Raw genomic sequence first — 17,945 nt, 5'->3', positions numbered from 1 at the left:
CGGGCGGCCCGCCTGTCCCCACCTCGGGGTCGGGAGCCACCCCGGGCGCGCATCAGCTCCTCTCAACTGCGCACTATCCGCCACGTGCCGCCGCGGCCGTCCGCGCCGCGCTAGTGCGCAGTTCCGTAAGGACACGCGGACGGAGCACGGCTATGCCCCCACGCAGCAGAGCCGTAGGAGCCCGCCGCCGAGCGTCCGTGCGCAGCGGGGCCGCACGCGACTTCCCATCAGCCCCGGCGGAGAGCGTGCGCCGCAGAGGCTCCGGAGACGGGGGTCCGTTCCGGGAAATGGCCGCGGCCCCAGCAGCGAGACGCGGAGACCAGAGACCCGCTAGCCTCCGAGTGAACTGCAGCCGAACAGCAGGGCTTTTCCCAGGATGGGAAAATAATGATGAAATGTTTAGTTATCATTCTATTCTCCTTACGCTGCTAGCTTGCAAAGATTACACAGTGATACACGAAAATTTTAGGAAAATCAGAAAATACAAGCAAAAGAAAGAAACAATGGACGCGGCTTCACCTCCCACTCCCTGAGATTTATGTGTTTAACCGTTAGACACACGGCCTTCTTGTAGTTTGCAGAAATGCGATCATATATGCATAATTTTTATCACTATCCTTGCAGAAAACAATTTCTTGTAAAATATAACACCAATTACTTTTTTCCCCATGGTAATAGAAGTAAGTTCCATTCACAGCAGCATCAAAAATTGTGCAAAATAGGGGCACCTAGGTGGCTCAGGGGGTTACGCATCTGCCTTAAGATCAGGTCATGATTTCAGGTCCTGGGATCTGACACTGCATCTTCCTGCTCAGTGGGGAATCGGCTTCTCCCTCTGCCCTTCCACCCACCTCGTGTTCTCTCTCTCTCTCTCTCAAAGTCTTTTTAAAAATTGTGCAAAATAGTTATTCGAGTTAATAAAAGAAGTAAGCTTGTAAAAAAAAAAAAAAGACATTTCATGGTGTATAACATTTAAAAGATTTGAAAGGGTAGATATCCCTAGGACTTTCACAAAAAGAAGACTCAGTCTTCAAAATATTCCAAACAGAATCTCAACGTTTTCTTTTTGCTTTGTATTTTGTGATTTCTTACTTGACAAGGCTTAACCTTACTCTAAGAGAAAAAAACAAGAATTTTTTGAAGAAAAAACCAGTACTGCTTAGCATATATTAAAAGTATTCTATTGTTATAATTTCTTTTAAGTTTGGAATTGACACCAATGAAAAAGAATATTTAAGAATGCATTTACATGGGGATGCCTGGGTGGATCAGTCAGTTAAGTGTCTGCCTTTGGCTCAGGTCATGATCTCAGGGTCCTGGGATTGAGTCTCCTATGGGGTTCCTTTGCTCGGCAGAGAGCCTGCTTCTCCCTCTGCCTGCCACTCCCCCTGCTTGTGCTCTCTCTCACTCTCTCTCTCTGACAAATAAATAAATAAAATCTTAAAAAAAAAAAAAAAAGACTGGATTAAGAAGATGTGGTCCATACATACAATGGAATATTACTCAGCCATTAAAAAGAACGATTTCTCAACATTTGCCGCAACATGGACAGGACTGGAGGAGATAATGCTAAGCAAAATAAGTCAAGCAGAGAAAGACAATTATCATATGGTTTCACTCATCTATGGAACATAAGAAGTAGGAAGATCGGTAGGAGAAGAAGGGGAAGAAGAAGGGGGGGTAAACAGAAGGGGGAATGAACCATGAGAGACTATGGACTCTGGGAAACAAACTGAGGCCTTCAGAGGGAGGGGGGTGGGGGAATGGGATAGGCTGGTGATGGGTAGTAAGGAGGGCACGTATTGCATGGTGCACTGGGTGTTATACACAAGTAATGAATCATGGAACTTTACATCGAAAACTAGGGATGTACTGTATGGTGACTAACATAATAAAAAAAAAAAGAATGCATTACGTGGTTACATGAGGAAAGAACTGAGTATTCAATTAATCATTTTGGATAAATGCTTCAAATTGAATGAACTTGTAAACCAGTTCATATTGCAATAAACTCATTTCAAATATGAAATCAAGATTAAAATTTTATATGTAAATTATACTATTTTCACAATTTTTTTTAACAATGTGTCTCCTACCTCTGACCGCTCAAAGAGCCTAGATGCAATGATCTCCCAGTAGCAATGAACACGGATAGTACTCAGAAATTATCTGTAAAATGTAGATAGCAATCCTTGGGAAAGTGATTGCAAGTCTGGCCAAGAAAAGTACAAGATGAAACTGGGCAAGCTTACCATGGTAGAGAACAAAGAAGTACTCACAGATCAATGGGGTAAAATACATACAGAAGCAAGCTGGAGGAGGTACCTATTAGCAAAATCACGGGGTCAATTAAAGAACCTAAAAGCATATTTTTTTAAATGGGAGGGGGGACACTCATTTCTAAGAAGGCAAGGTAGATGCATTTTTCTCTATTGTACCTCCTTAGTATAACTAAAATCCCTGGACATTATATATAAAACAAATATAAGCAGATGGAAAGATGGAGAAAAGGCAGACCAGCCAAAGACCTCAAGATCCAAGGAACTGAAACAGTGATCTATTCACTGGGTTTCCTTTTTGCCTCATAGATTCCAAATTTGTAGCTAAAGCTACTGGAAACACCAAAGGGTACAGACAACAAGTAACCCAAAACAAGCCTGTTCTATCTAGCCAAAGGACCAGGAAAGAAGGAGCCTAGCAAGACAGAAAGCTTCTAATCAATAATCACTGTGCCCCAGATAAACATCACAGAAAGAACTATGGCCCCAATCCCATCACCCCAGTAAAGACTGAGCAGAAGGCCTAGACCTCCATCCTCACCTGTCTAATGTGTCTCAATTCTTCTGTCTCCTTTTGAGTTTATATCAGAAAGGCCAAGAAGGGAACTGGGACATTTGTCTCCATTCATTAGTAATGAGGCTATTCCTATCTCAGTGTAAGTGGAGACCCTGTAGGGTGCCAGAACTCCCAACCTTCCCCAAGAGTAACAAGAAGCCCCCAACTGAGGTTTCAAAGAAGAATGAGTGGGAAACCTAGAATTCTACCTCCAGCTGTCAGTAAAGAGGCAGCGTCCCATAATTCCCCTCCTGGAGCAGTGTCAGAGAAAGCCAGTTAAAACAGAAGATTTAGGGGCGCCTGGGTGGCACAGCGGTTAAGTGTCTGCTTTCGGCTCAGGGCGTGATCCCGGCGTTATGGGATCTGCTTCTTCCTCTCCCACTCCCCCTGCTTATGTTCCCTCTCTCGCTGGCTGTCTCTATCTCTGTCGAATAAATAAATAAAATCTTAAAAAAAAAAAAACAGAAGATTTAAATAAGATCTAGCATTTTCTAAGGTAATATGAAAATATCCAGGTTCCATGCAAAAATCACTGATAACACAGGGGCGCCTGGGTGGCACAGCGGTTAAGCGCCTGCCTTCGGCTCAGGGCGTGATCCCAGCGTTCTGGGATCGAGCCCCACATCAGGCTCCTCCACTATGAGCCTGCTTCTTCCTCTCCCACTCCCCCTGCTTGTATTCCCTCTCTCGCTGGCTATCTCTGTTAAATAAATAAATAAAATCTTTAAAAAAAAAAAAAATCACTGATAACACAAAGAAGGAAGATCTGAAACTGAATTTAAAAAGACAATAGATGCCAAGAGGACAGGATGTTAGAATGATCTGACAAAAACATTAAAGCAGCCATGGGGATGTCTGGGTGGCTCAGTTGGTTAAGCATCTGCCTTTGGCTCAGGTCATGATCCCAGGGTCCTGGGATCGAGCCCCGCATTGGGCTCCCTGCTCAGTAGGGATCCTGCTTCTCCCTCTGCCCGTCTCCCCACTTGTGTGCTCTCTCTCACTCCTTCTCTCTCTCTCTCTAATAAATAAAATCTTTAAAAAAATAAATTAAATAAAGCAGCCATGATGAAAATGCTTCAACAAGCAATTACAAACACATTTGAACCAAATTTAAAAACTGAAGAATATCAGCAAAGAAACAGAAGATACAAAAAAAAACTTCAAATGGAAATTTTAGTTTTGAAAAATATAATAAATAAAATTAAAAACAAAGTAGATGGGCTCAAAATAAAAAAGAATGAAGAGGGGATGCCTGGCTGGCTCAGTTGATAGAGTGTAAAACTCTTGATCTCAGGGTTGTGAGTTCCAGCCCCACATCAAGTGTAGAGATTACTCAAAATCTTAAAAAAAAAAAAAAAAATGAATGAAGGGAACAAAGGAAAGAATGGTGAACCATAAGAGAAAACAATAGAAACTGTGCAATCTAAACAACAGAAAGAAGAGAAAGTAGACTCAAAAAAAAAAGAAAAAAAAGAAAGAAAGAAAGCCCCAGGGATCTGACAGACTAAATTTGAAAAAATTAACATTCACATTATCAGAATCACAGGAGAGGAAAAAGAGAGTAACACTGGAAAAGTAATTTGAACAAATAATAGTTTAAAACTCTCCAAATTTAGCAAAAGATACAAATATTCAAGAAAATGGGTTAACCCCAAACAAGATAAAGCTAAGGAAATTCACATCAAGACCCATCATAATCAAACTTCTGAAAACTAAAAATTTTAAAAATCTTGAAAGCAGCAAGAGAACAATGACATCTTACTTATGTAGGGGGAAAACAATCTGAATGACAGTGCATTTCTCTTTAGAAACAACAGAGGCCAGAAACAAGTGGCACAAAATTTTTCAAGTACTGAAAGAAAAGAAATGCCAACCCAAAAGCCTACATCCAGCCAAAAGTATCTGATAGTAATGAAGAGGAAACACACTCTGAGGTGACTTCTCAGATAATAGAATTTATCACCCTTAGACCTACCCTAATAAATGGCTAGATGAAGTTCTTTAAACAGAGAGGAAATGATTAGGGAGGAAATCTTGAAACACAGTAAACAAAAATGAGTAAAAACACTAGACTTTCCCTCTCTTAAATTTTCTAAGTTATATGTTACAGTTGAAGCACAAATTATAATGTTGTCTGATAAGATTCTGAATGTATGTAAATATTTAAGACAATTACAACCAGTAGAAGGAGGGCACCTGGCTGGTTCAGTCCATAGAGCATGCAACTCTTGATCTCAGAGTTACATTGAAGCCCCACGTTGGATATATAGATAATATATATACACAGATATATATACAGATAATATACAAATAATAAAATATTTTATTTTAAAAATAAGAAAACCTTGAGGCGCCTGATGGCTCAGTCAGTTAAGCGTCCAACTCTTGATTTTGGCTCAGGTAGTGATCTTAGGGTCTTGAGATTAAGCCCCACATCCAGCTCTGTGCTCAGCATAGAGCCTGCCTCAGATACTCTCCTTCCCTTTGCCTCTGCCCCTCCTCCTGCTCACTCTTCTCTCTCTCTCAAAATAAGTAAATAAAAATCTTTTTTAAAAATTTAAAAATGGTATTATATTCTATTTTTTAAAAATTTAAAAATGAATCAATCTTGGGGCACATGGGTGGCACAGTTAAGCCTCCAACTCTTGGTTTTGGCTCAGGTCGTGGTCTCAGGGTCTTGAGATCAAGCCGAGTTGGGCTCCCTACTCAGCATGGAATCGGCTTGAGATTCTCTCTCCCTCTACCTCTGCCCCTCCCACCCATGCTCGCTCTCTCTCTCTCTAAAAGAAATAAATAAATATATTTTTTAAAATCATTATAAGCAGGATGCCTGGGTGGCTCAGTCGGTTAAGCATCTGCCTTCCACTCAGGTCATGATCCCAGGGTCCTGGGATGGAGTGGCGCATCGGGCTCCTTGCTCAGTGGGCAGCCTGCTTCTCCCTCTTCCTGCTTCTCCCTCTGGCTGCCACTCCCCCTGCTTGTGCTCTCTCTCTCTCTGCCTCTCATTTTGACAAATAAATAAATAAATAAACAAACAAACAAAAATACATAAATAAAATAATTATAAAAAGTAGAGGGAAAAAGGATGTAAAGGGAGGTAAGAGTTCTTCTCTTTACTCAAATAAAATGAAAACAGTTAATAAGTTACATATATATATATATATATATATACAGAGCAACCACTATAATAGTTATACAAACAGATACACTCAAACCGCTATATATACATCAAAATGGAATTCTAAAAAAATGTTCAAGTAATCCACAGAAAAGGAGGCAATAAAAAGAAACAAGAAACAAAATATAAATATATTTTTGCCAACTAAAATGGCAGACTTAAATCCTAACATATCAATAATTACACTAAATCTAAGTGGTCTAATACTGCCAATTAAAACACAGAGGTTGGCAAAGTGGATTTTTATTTATTTATTTTTTAAGATTTTATTTATTTATTTGACAGAGACAGCCAGCGAGAGAGGGAACACAAGCAGGGGGAGTGGGAGAGGAAGAAGCAGGCTCCCAGCAGAGGAGCCTGATGTGGGGCTCGATCTCAGAACGCTGGGATCACGCCCTGAGCCAAAGGCAGACGCCTAACAACTGAGCTACCCAGGCGCCCCCAAAGTGGATTTTTAAAATGTAACCCAACTATACTGTCTAGAAGAAACTGAATTCAAATACAATCCTATAGGCCGAATGAAAGTAATAGAATGGAAAAAAATATATCATGCCAACATTAATTTTTAAAATTTTAATGTAAAAAAAAGCAAGAGTGGTTCTATAAATTTCAAATAAGGTAGACTTCAGAACACAGAAAATTACTAACAAAGAGAGGAACATTATATAATAGGGTTTACTCCAAGAAGGCATAGCAGTCCTAAATGCACATATACCAGACAACAGAGCCACACAGTAGGTGAAGCAAAAACTGACAGAACTGAAGGATAGACAAATCCACCATTATAACTAGTGACATCAAAATACCTCTCTTGATAACTGAAACAATAACTAGACAGAAAATCACCAAGAATATAAAAGAACTCAGTGGCAACATCAACCAACAAGATCTAATTGGTATTCATAGAACACTTCACCCAACAACAGCAAATACACATTCAAGTACCATGGAACGTGTACCATAAAACAAACTTCAGCATATTTAAAAGAACTGAAATCAGACATAGTACATTCTCCAGCCGCAATGTAACCAAACTACAAACCAATAAAACACAGAGAACAAGAAATTTTCCTAACCCTTGTAAATTCAACAGTACATTTGTAGGAAAATCTATGAGTCAAGGGGAGTCTCAGAGGAAAGTTTTAAAAATACATTAAACTGAATGAAAGTGAAAATAAAACATATCAAAAATTTGAGACACCAACTAAAATAGTGCTAAGAAGGAAATATATAACGACTCAGGGTTGCCACGAATGAGGTCTATACTGGCATTTATTGCTTAATTGTGGTATTTGCTTTATTGTGGTGTTCTGGAACTGAACCGGCAGGATATCTGAGGTACGCCTGTCGTGGTAATGATTGCATAACTCTGTGAATATACCAAAAATCATTGATTTGCACACTTGCATTCTGTGTTATATTAATTATATCTCAATAAATTTGTTATAGAAAATGAGCAAATAAAGTTTCCGAGACAAATGCAGTATAACGAGTAAGTAAAAAATAATTAAGCCAGGGGCACCTGGCTGGCTCAGTCCGAGGAGCATGTGATGATCTCAGGATTGTGAGTTTGAGCCCCAATTGAGGGTGGAGTTTACTTAAAAAAAAAAAAAAAAGAACAGAACAGAACAGAAAAGAAAAGAAAAAAGAAAAAAGAAAAGAAAAGAAAAATAGTTAAACCATTTAAAAAAAAAGATAGCACTACACCAAATGTTGGTGTTAAGGGCAACAGGGAGTAATACTACCATAAACACAACTCCCAATTCACTGGACACGGAAGTTTTTGAACATTCACAATTCCTGACAACTTTGAAAATTTGAGAAGGAATTGCGTTGTTTTTAATTTTGTGCATAACATTAAAATTTATTAGTATTATACAGTACTACTTATAATACTGAAAAATATTTTTCATATTTGCACAATTGAAATTTTCCCCAAAATGCTATAGTACTTTCTTATACAAGACACATACACACACACACACACACACACACACACACAGACTTGCACAGTAAAAAAGTCGTTCTTTTTTTTTTTTTTTAAAGTAGGCTCCACACCCAGCATGGAGCCCAATGCAGGTTTTGGGGTGGTTTTTTTCTTTTTTTGGTTTTTCTTTTTTAAGATTTTATTTATTTATTTGACAAAGAGAGAGAGACAGCCAGTGAGAGAGGGAACACAAGCAGGGGGAGTGGGAGAGGAAGATGCAGGCTCCCAGCAGAGGAGCCTAATGCAGGGCTCTATCCCAGAACTCCAGGGATCACGCCCTGAACGAAAGGCAGATGCTTAACGACTGAGGCACCCAGATGCCCCCCAATGCAGGTTTTGAACTCATGACCCTCCGATCAAGACCTGAGCTAAAATCAAGAGTTGGACGCTCAACTGACTGAGCCACCCAGGTACACCAATCAATAAAATATTTTTTTAAAAAACCGAGAATCCCTCAAATCCTATGGATGCAAGAGGATGTCTCCTGTGGATTATCTGCCAATTGGGTTATCCATTCACTTTTACCATAAAAGGAATATCATATGGGAAAGTCATTTTTTCAGCAAGAGACCGGCTGCTTGCACCCTGGAGTAGGGTCTGCAAGACAACTCTGCAACCATGAGGGTATCTGCACTGACCTGGATTCCAAGCCGGCCTTTTCTGGGGAAGCTCAAAAATAAAACACATGATGCCCCAGGCTTCACAGTGAAAATACCAATCCATGCAATTGAGAAGTGGAGACCGGGTTTAAGTTCAGCACTCCCTATACGCCTAACCAGCTATATATTTCTTTTAAAATGAATAAATAAACACACACACATACAGCTCCTTCATGGTAGGATGTATTACATTGCTTTAGGCCACTATTCCTTCTAAAACGTCTAATAAAACCCATATAAACAACAAAAATATACTTAAAGGCATCCGACTGTTGTGGGAGCAACAAGGATAAAGGAGACCAAAACTTTAGAACAGAGAGAATCACAAGGAGGTGAACTCCCAAATTCCTGCTGTTTGTACGTGTGTGTTTCTCCTGATAACATTTTCCAATTCTGGATGCAAGCAGATCCTCTGGGCTTGTCTTGCCCCAGGTACTGTGTCTCTGCTGAGGAAAAAACAAAGCAAGGACACTTTGGGCAGTGCTATGCTATGATAGGAATGACAGTTTCAAGAGTCTCTAGTAAGAACCTAATGAGATGAGACCAAAAAGGCAGAATGAAGTCTCAGTCTTGTAGTGCTTAGAATATAAAGACCTGAAAACAAAACAGGCAAGATATGAAAACACTAGAGAATGCAGTGAATTGCTCTTCAGTATCTAAACCCACTTCTAACCCAGGACCACTAACCAATTCTGGCACAGATAAGGGTTGAGAATAAGGCTTGAGCCCCTGCAGAAAGCAAGTATGGAGGACAGAGAGTCTAGCATTCAAGAAGGGCTGGAGGGGTGCCTGGGTGGCTCGGTCAGTTAAGCATCTGCCTTCAGCTCAGGCCATGATCCTCGGGTCCTGGGATCGAGTCCTGTATCTCGCTCCTTGCTCAGCGGGGAGTCTGCTTCTCCCTTTGCCTGCTGCTCCCCCTGGTTGTGCTCACGCTCTCTCTCTGACAAATAAATAAAATTGTTCAAAAATAAATAAGTAAATAAATAAGGGCTAGAGTTAAAAAGCAAATCCTTGAATACACAGTGTCTCAAGATAAGTACCAAGTTTGAAATTCTGTGAGAGGACTTAAAAAAAAATTTTTTTTGAGAGGGAGAAGGCAGGGAGGGGCAAAGGAAGAGGGAGAGAGACAATCTTAAGCAGGCTCCACACCCAGTGCAGAGTCCCACAGAGGACTCAATCTCACAACCCTGAGATCATGACCTGAGCCAAAATCAAGAGTCAGACACTTAACCGACTGAGCCACCCATGCACCCAAGACTTAAACTTTCTTAAGGGCAAAACTGAATAATTGAACAAGGTCACAAACAGGCACCAGAGGTTTGGACTTCATCATATCTTTCAAGGGCCTTTATTCAACCCATAACAATTGCAGATGACAAGAATCCGTGAACTTGAGGACAGAACAACAGATTTGCCATCTAAACCAGAGAGAATAGGCTGAAAGAAAAAAAAAGGGTCCCCAGCTGTGTGTTTAAAAAAAAAAAAAAGCCTGAAAATGTCCCCAAACTGACAAGGGACAAATCTAAATAGAAGACACTGATCAACGCCCCCAAAAATCTATGCCTAGACACATCACAATTAAACTTCTGAAAGCTAAAGAAAAAACCCTGAAAACAGCCGTAAGGAAACAACACATCACCCACAGAACACCAATTTGAATGACAGCGGATTTCTCATCTGGAATCATGGAGGCCAGAAGGAATTGTTACATTTTTCTTTTTTCTTTTAAGATTTATTTATTTATTTATGAGAGAGAACACAAGCAGGGGGAACTGCAGAGGAAGAGGGAGAAGCAGACTCCCTGCTGAACAGGGAGCTTGATGCAGGGCTCCATCTCATGACCCTGAGATCATGACCGAGCTGAAACCAAGAGTTGGATGCCTAACCGACTGAGCCCCAGGAATTGTCACATTTTTCAAATGCTCATAGGAAAATGCTCTAAATTGTAAATTCTTCATCTGGTTTGAAAGTCTCCACCAGGAATGAAAAAGAAATAAAGATATTATTGCACGAAAGAAAACTAATAGAATTTGTTGTAAAGAGGGACGCCTGGGTGGCTCAGTCGGTTAGGTGTCTGCCTTTGGCTCAGGTCATGATCCCAGAGCCCTGGGATCAAGTCCCATATCGGACTCCTTGCTTGGTGGGGAGCCTCCTTCTCCCTCTGCCTGCTGCTCCCCCTGCTTGTGCTCTCTCTCTGACAAATAAATAAATAAAATCTTTAAAGAAAAAAAAAAAGAATTTGCTGTAAGGAGACCCACCATTAAAGAATGGCAAAAGAGGGGCGCCTGGGTGGCACAGCGGTTGAGCGTCTGCCTTCGGCTCAGGGCGTGATCCCGGCGTTCTGGGATCGAGCCCCACATCAGGCTCCTCTGCTATGAGCCTGCTTTTTCCTCTCCCACTCCCCCTGCTTGTGTTCCCTCTCTCGCTGGCTGTCTCTATCTCTGTCGAATAAATAAATAAAATGTTTAAAAAAAAAATAAAGAATGGCAAAAGAATAAACTAACCTTTCTTCATGAGTTTTATAAATCATATTTCAAGGTTGAAACAAAACTTAAAATACCATATTGAGACAGGGACACTGAAGAGACCCCACAAAGGGCTGCTTCTTGCTCATTTTCCTCTTTCTATTATTGCTAGGACCTGCACCCCTGCCCTATACACGTTATGTCCTCCTTATAAAGGTCAAGGAGTTAATGATTTCTTTGAAGTCTGCTGGCATTGTAGACAACGTCTAAAGAGTGACCAGGAAGGGTCACATTAATAGTTTTCCAGACCAATGACTCACGAAGACCCTTGGCTCCAGAGCGTAAGTGACTTAGGGAGGACACCTAAACAGTCGCTATCTGCTCTCTATGACTTCAATAAACTGTTCTCACTTCCTCTCCACTAGAGTTTAATTTCTATCCTGCACAAAGTCTAGGACTCTAACAGCTGGTCCTGCAGGGCCCCCATCTGGGTCCTCAGACCCAGCCTGCCTACAACAATGTGATACTCAAGAGAATAATATTGAAAAGTAGGGAAAGTAAAAACAAATGGAAGTAAGGTTTTCTTGCTTCACACTAAGTGGTAAAATGTTGACATAAGTCAACTATGATAAACATTCAGTTACATATATATTATGATACTGGGAGCAACTACTACAAATATTGACACCTCCAGCTGTCAGAGGCAGTTGGTTAAGTTCTAACAGGATGCCTGGAGTCCAGTAAAGAGGAAATCGTGGCCAGCTATCAGGAAAGACAGAGGCCTGTCTTGGCAGCACTCCAAAACAAAGCCACAAAAAGCTGGATCAAACCAGACAGGCTCAAGATGACAGGTGCCATGCAGGAACTCCTGACCAAATAAGGAAGAAAAAGCCCAAAACCCTGCTTCCGGAAAAATTCCTCCTCAAGTAATGAATATCCTCCCCCTTGTTAACAAATGTCAATAAAAGTTAGAAACCCAAACCCAGGGCACACAGCGCTCTCTCTCTCTTGAACTCACCAGCTCTCACATCTCGAGAGTAAACTTTCACTTTAATAAACTTTCCCACTTGTGACCCTCAGCTGCTGTATTGTGTCTGTCCTTGAATTCTTTCTCATGACGAGACCAAAAGCCTCTGGCAACATCTTTCCGATGGGCTGGCTTGAAGCCCCAGGGCCCAGGATCTCCCCAGTTCACGCGGTAACACAGCTACGGCAAACAGGAAACGCAACCTAACCTCTAGACAGATCGATGTAAGGCCACACACTAAAGGACTATTTACCTCCGTTCCTTTTACCCAATTGTGATGATCTGGTTTCAACTTCACTGTGCTAAAGGATGCCCACATAGCTGGTAAAACATTTCTGGGTGTCTCTGTGAGGGTGTTCTCCGTAGTGACTGTCATTTGAATAGGCAGACTAAGTAAAAGATCACCCTCATCAATGCAAGTAGGTACCGTCCAATCCACTGAAGGCCTGAACAGAACAAAAAGGTGGAGGAAGAGTGCTCTTTTTGCTTGAGCTGGGATAACCATCCTCTTCCTGCCTTCAAACATCAGCACTCCTGGCTCCCAGGCCTTCAGACTCAGGCCAAATGACACCACCTGCTGTCCTGATTCTCCAGCTCACTGACAGCAGATCATGGGACGTCATGGCCTCTATAATTGTGGGAGTCAATTCCTATAATAGATCTCCTCTTATATATATCTACATGTATCCTATTGGTTCTGTTTCTCTGGAGAACTCTAATATACCAGTACATCGTGTCCATATCTCAATAAAAATTAAAGGTATAAGACAAAAAAAGACAGTTTGAAAAGAAAGAGAAAGCATCAGAGTCAAACTCAGATATGGCAGAAATGTTGGTATTATGAGACTGAGAATGTGAAATTACGATTACTGGGACACCTGGATGGCACGGTCAGTTATGCATCTGATTTTTGGTTTCAGCTCATGTCTGATCTCACTCTGCACTCAGCGCAGAGTCTACTTAAGACTCTTTCTCCCTCTCTCTGCTCTCTCTCTCTCTCAAATAAATAAACCTTTAAAATAAAATAAAATTAGGACCCCTCCCAAGCTCAACGGACCCCTCCCAAGCTCAACCATGACAAACCTACGCCACGTCACATCATAGTGCAACTCGCAAATATTAGATGCAAGGATACAGTATTGAAAGCGGCCAGGGCAAAGAAATTTCTCACGTACCAAGGCAAAAGCATCAGAATTACGTCAGACCTGTCTACACAGACCTGGAATGAGAGAAAGGGTTGGGGGAGCATATTTAAAGCTCTTTCAAAGAAAACAATGCAGCAAACGATACCCAGCACAGCAAGCATCTCATTCAGAATTGATGGAGAAATAAAGACATTTCAGAATCGCCAGTCACTAACCAATTTTGTAACCACGAAACCAGCCCTACAGGAGATATTACGGGGGGTTCTATAAAAGTAAAAAGGCCCCAAGAGTGATACAGAACAGAAAGCCCCAGCCAATACAAAAAAGACTTTACTGGCAACATGGAATCATTAAAAGCATAACTCTCAGTACTCAGCCTGAACATTAATGGTTTAAATTCTGGTTTCAAACGCCACAGGGTTGCAGATTGGATAAAAAGAAATGACCCATCCATTTGCTGTCTACAAGAGACTCATTTCAAACCCAAAGATGCATTCAGACTGAGAGTAAGGGGATGGAGTACCATCTTTCACGCAAATGGACCTCAAAAGAAAGCTGGGGTAGCAATTCTCATATCAGATAAATTGGATTTTAAACTACAGACTATAGTTAGAGACGCAGAAGGGCACTATATTATTCTTAAGGGAAGTATTCAACAAGTGGATATGACAATTATAAATATATATGCCCCCAACAGGGGAGCAGCAAGATACACAAGCCAACTCTTAACCAGAATAAAGAGACATATAAATAAAAATACATTAATAGTAGGGGACCTCAACACTCCACTATCAGAAATAGACAGAACACCCTGGCAAAAACTAAGCAAAGAATCAAAGGCTTTGAATGCCATACTCGACGAGTTGGACCTCATAGATATATATAGAACACTACACCCCAGAACCAAAGAATACTCATTCTATTCTAATGCCCATGGAACATTCTCAAGAATAGACCATGTTCTGGGACACAAAACAGGTCTCAACCGATACCAAAAGATTGAAATTATCCCCTGCATATTCTCAGACCACAACGCTCTGAAATTGGAACTCAACCACAAGGAAAAATTTGGAAGAAACTCAAACACTTGGAGACTAAGAACCATCCTGCTCAGGAATGACTCGATAAACCAGGAAATCAAAAATCAAATTAAACAATTTATGGAGACCAATGAGAATGAAAATACAACAGTCCAAAACCTATGGGATACTGCAAAGGCAGTCCTAAGGGGGAAATACATAGCCATCCAAGCCTCACTCAAAAGAATAGAAAAATCTAAAATGCAGTTTTTATATTCTCACCTCAAGAAGCTGGAACAGCAACAGAGGGACAGGCCTAATCCACGCACGAGGAAGCAGTTGACCAAAATTAGAGCTGAAATCAATCAAGCAGAAACCAGAAGTACAGTAGAGCAGATCAACAGGACTAGAAGCTGGTTCTTTGAGAGAATCAATAAAATTGACAGACCACTGGCAAGACTTATCCAAAAGAAAAGAGAAAGGACCCAGATTATTAAAATTATGAATGAAAAAGGAGAGGTCACGACGAACACCATTGAAATTGGAAGGATTATTAGAAATTTTTATCAACAGCTATATGCCAATAAACTAAGCAATCTGGAAGAGATGGAATCCTTCCTGGAAACCTATAAACTACCAAGATTGAAACCGGAAGAAATTGATTCCTTAAACAGGCCAATTAATTATGAAGAAATTGAGTCAGTGATAAACAACCTTCCAAATAACAAAACTCCAGGCCCGGACGGTTTTCCTGGGGAATTCTACCAAACATTCAAAGAAGAAATAATACCTATTCTCCTAAAGCTATTTCAAAAAATAGAAACAGAAGGAAAGCTACCAAACTCATTCTATGAGGCCAATATTACCTTGATCCCCAAACCAGGCAAAGACCCCATCAAAAAGGAGAATTACAGACCGATTTCCCTAATGAATATGGACGCCAAAATCCTCAACAAGATACTTGCTAATAGAATCCAACAGTACATTAAAAGGATTATCCATCACGATCAAGTGGGATTCATACCTGGGATGCAAGCGTGGTTCAATATTCGCAAATCAATCAGCGTGATACATCATATCAACAAGAAAAGACTCAGGAACCATATGATCCTCTCAATCGATGCCGAAAAAGCATTTGACAAAATACAGCATCCTTTCCTGATTAAAACCCTTCAGAGTGTAGGAATAGAAGGTACATTTCTCAATCTCATAAAAGCCATCTATGAAAAGCCTACTGCAAATATTATTCTCAATGGGGAAAAGCTGGAAGCCTTTCCCTTAAGATCAGGAACTCGACAAGGATGCCCACTCTCGCCACTATTATTCAACATAGTACTAGAAGTCCTTGCAACAGCAATCAGACGACAAAAAGGGATCAAAGGTATTCAAATTGGCAAAGAAGAAGTCAAAATGTCTCTCTTTGCAGATGACATGATACTCTATATGGAAAACCCAAAAGAAGCCACTCCCAAACTATTAGAAGTTATAGAGCAATTCAGTAACGTGGCGGGATACAAAATCAATGCTCAGAAATCAGTTGCATTTCTATACACGAATAACGAGACCGAAGAAAGAGAAATTAGGGAATCCATCCCATTTACAATAGCACCAAAAACCATACGTTACCTTGGAATTAACTTAACCAGAGACGTAAAGGACCTATATTCTAGAAACTATAAATCACTCTTGAAAGACATTGAGGAAGACATAAAAAGATGGAAAGATATTCCATGCTCATGGATCGGAAGAATTAACATAGTTAAAATGTCCATGCTACCCAGAGCAATCTACACTTTCAATGCTATCCCGATCAAAATACCAAGGACATTTTTCAAAGAACTGGAACAAACAGTCCTTAAATTTGTATGGAAACAGAAAAGGCCCCGAATCTCCAAGGAACTGTTGAAAAGGAAAAACAAAGCTGGGGGCATCACAATGCCGGATTTCGAGCTGTACTACAAAGCTGTGATCACAAAGACAGCATGGTACTGGCACAAAAACAGACACATAGACCAATGGAACAGAATAGAGAGCCCAGAAATGGACCCTCGGCTCTTTGGGCAACTAATATTTGATAAAGCAGGAAAAAACATCCGGTGGGAAAAAGACAGTCTCTTCAATAAATGGTGCTGGGAAAATTGGACAGCTACATGCAAAAGAATGAAACTTGACCACTCTCTCACACCATACACAAAAATAAACTCCAAATGGATGAAAGACCTCGATGTGAGACAGGAATCCATCAAAATTCTAGAGGAGAACATAGGCAGCAACCTCTACGACATCGGCCAAAGCAACCTTTTTCATGACACATCCCCAAAGGCAAGAGAAACAAAAGATAAAATGAATTTATGGGACTTCATCAAGATTAAAAGTTTCTGCACATCCAAGGAAACAGTCAGAAAAACTAAGAGGCAGCCCACGGAATGGGAGAAGATATTTGCAAATGACACTACAGATAAAGGACTGGTATCCAAGATCTACAAAGAACTTCTCAAACTCAATACACGAGAAACAAATAAACAAATCAAAAAATGGGCAGAAGATATGAACAGACACTTTTCCAATGAAGACATACAAATGGCTAACAGACACATGAAAAAATGTTCAAAATCATTAGCCATCAAGGAAATTCAAATCAAAACCACACTGAGATACCACCTTACGCCAGTTAGAATGGCAAAAATAGACAAGGCAAGAAACAACAATTGTTGGAGAGGATGTGGAGAAAGGGGATCCCTCCTACATTGTTGGTGGGAATGCAAGTTGGTACAGCTACTCTGGAAAACAGTGTGGAGGTCCCTTAAAAAGTTAAAAATTGAGCTACCCTATGATCCAGCCATTGCACTACTGGGTATTTACCCCAAAGATACAGACGTAGTGAAGAGAAGGGCCATATGCACCCCAATGTTCATAGCAGCAATGTCCACAATAGCTAAATCGTGGAAGGAGCCGAGATGCCCTTCAACAGATGACTGGATTAAGAAGTTGTGGTCCATATATACAATGGAATATTACTCAGCTATCAGAAAGAACGAGTTCTCAACATTTGCTACAACATGGACAGCACTGGAGGAGATAATGCTAAGTGAAATAAGTCAAGCAGAGAAAGACAACTATCATATGATTTCTCTCATCTATGGAACATAAGAACTAGGAAGATCAGTAGGGGAAGAAAGGGATAAAGAAAGGGGGGGTAATCAGAAGGGGGAATGAAACATGAGAGACTATGGACTATGAGAAACAAACTGAGGACTTCAGAGGGGAGGGGGGTGGGGGAATGGGATAGACCGGTGATGGGTAGTAAGGAGGGCACGTATTGCATGGTGCACTGGGTGTTATACACAACTAATGAATCATCGAGCCTTACATCGGAAACCGGGGATGTACTGTATGGTGACTAACATAATATAATAAAAAATCATTAAAAAAAAATAATAATAAAAAAAATAAAATAAAATAAAATAAAATTATGATTACTATGTTAAAAGCACTGATGAAAAAAAAAGGACAACATGCAAGAACAGATGAGATATGTAAGCAGAGAATGGAAACTCTAAGAAAGAATCAAAAATAAATGCTAGAAATCAAAAACACTGAAAAAAATGAAGAATGACTTTTCTGGGCTCA

At 40.5% G+C, this 17,945-nt stretch overlaps 1 long non-coding RNA gene across 1 annotated transcript in view; it reads right to left on the bottom strand.

Annotated features, from left to right (window-relative positions):
* Nucleotides 1-17,945, bottom strand: part of LOC103667928 — a 37,046-nt gene that overhangs the window by 1,361 nt on the left and 17,740 nt on the right. The window lies entirely within an intron of this gene.

Source organism: Ursus maritimus, unplaced genomic scaffold, assembly GCF_017311325.1.
Source record: "Ursus maritimus isolate PB19 unplaced genomic scaffold, ASM1731132v1 scaffold_7, whole genome shotgun sequence".
Classification (NCBI taxonomy): domain Eukaryota; kingdom Metazoa; phylum Chordata; class Mammalia; order Carnivora; family Ursidae; genus Ursus; species Ursus maritimus.
Note: the sequence above shows the minus strand (reverse complement) of the source record. Positions and strands in the feature narration are given on the sequence as shown.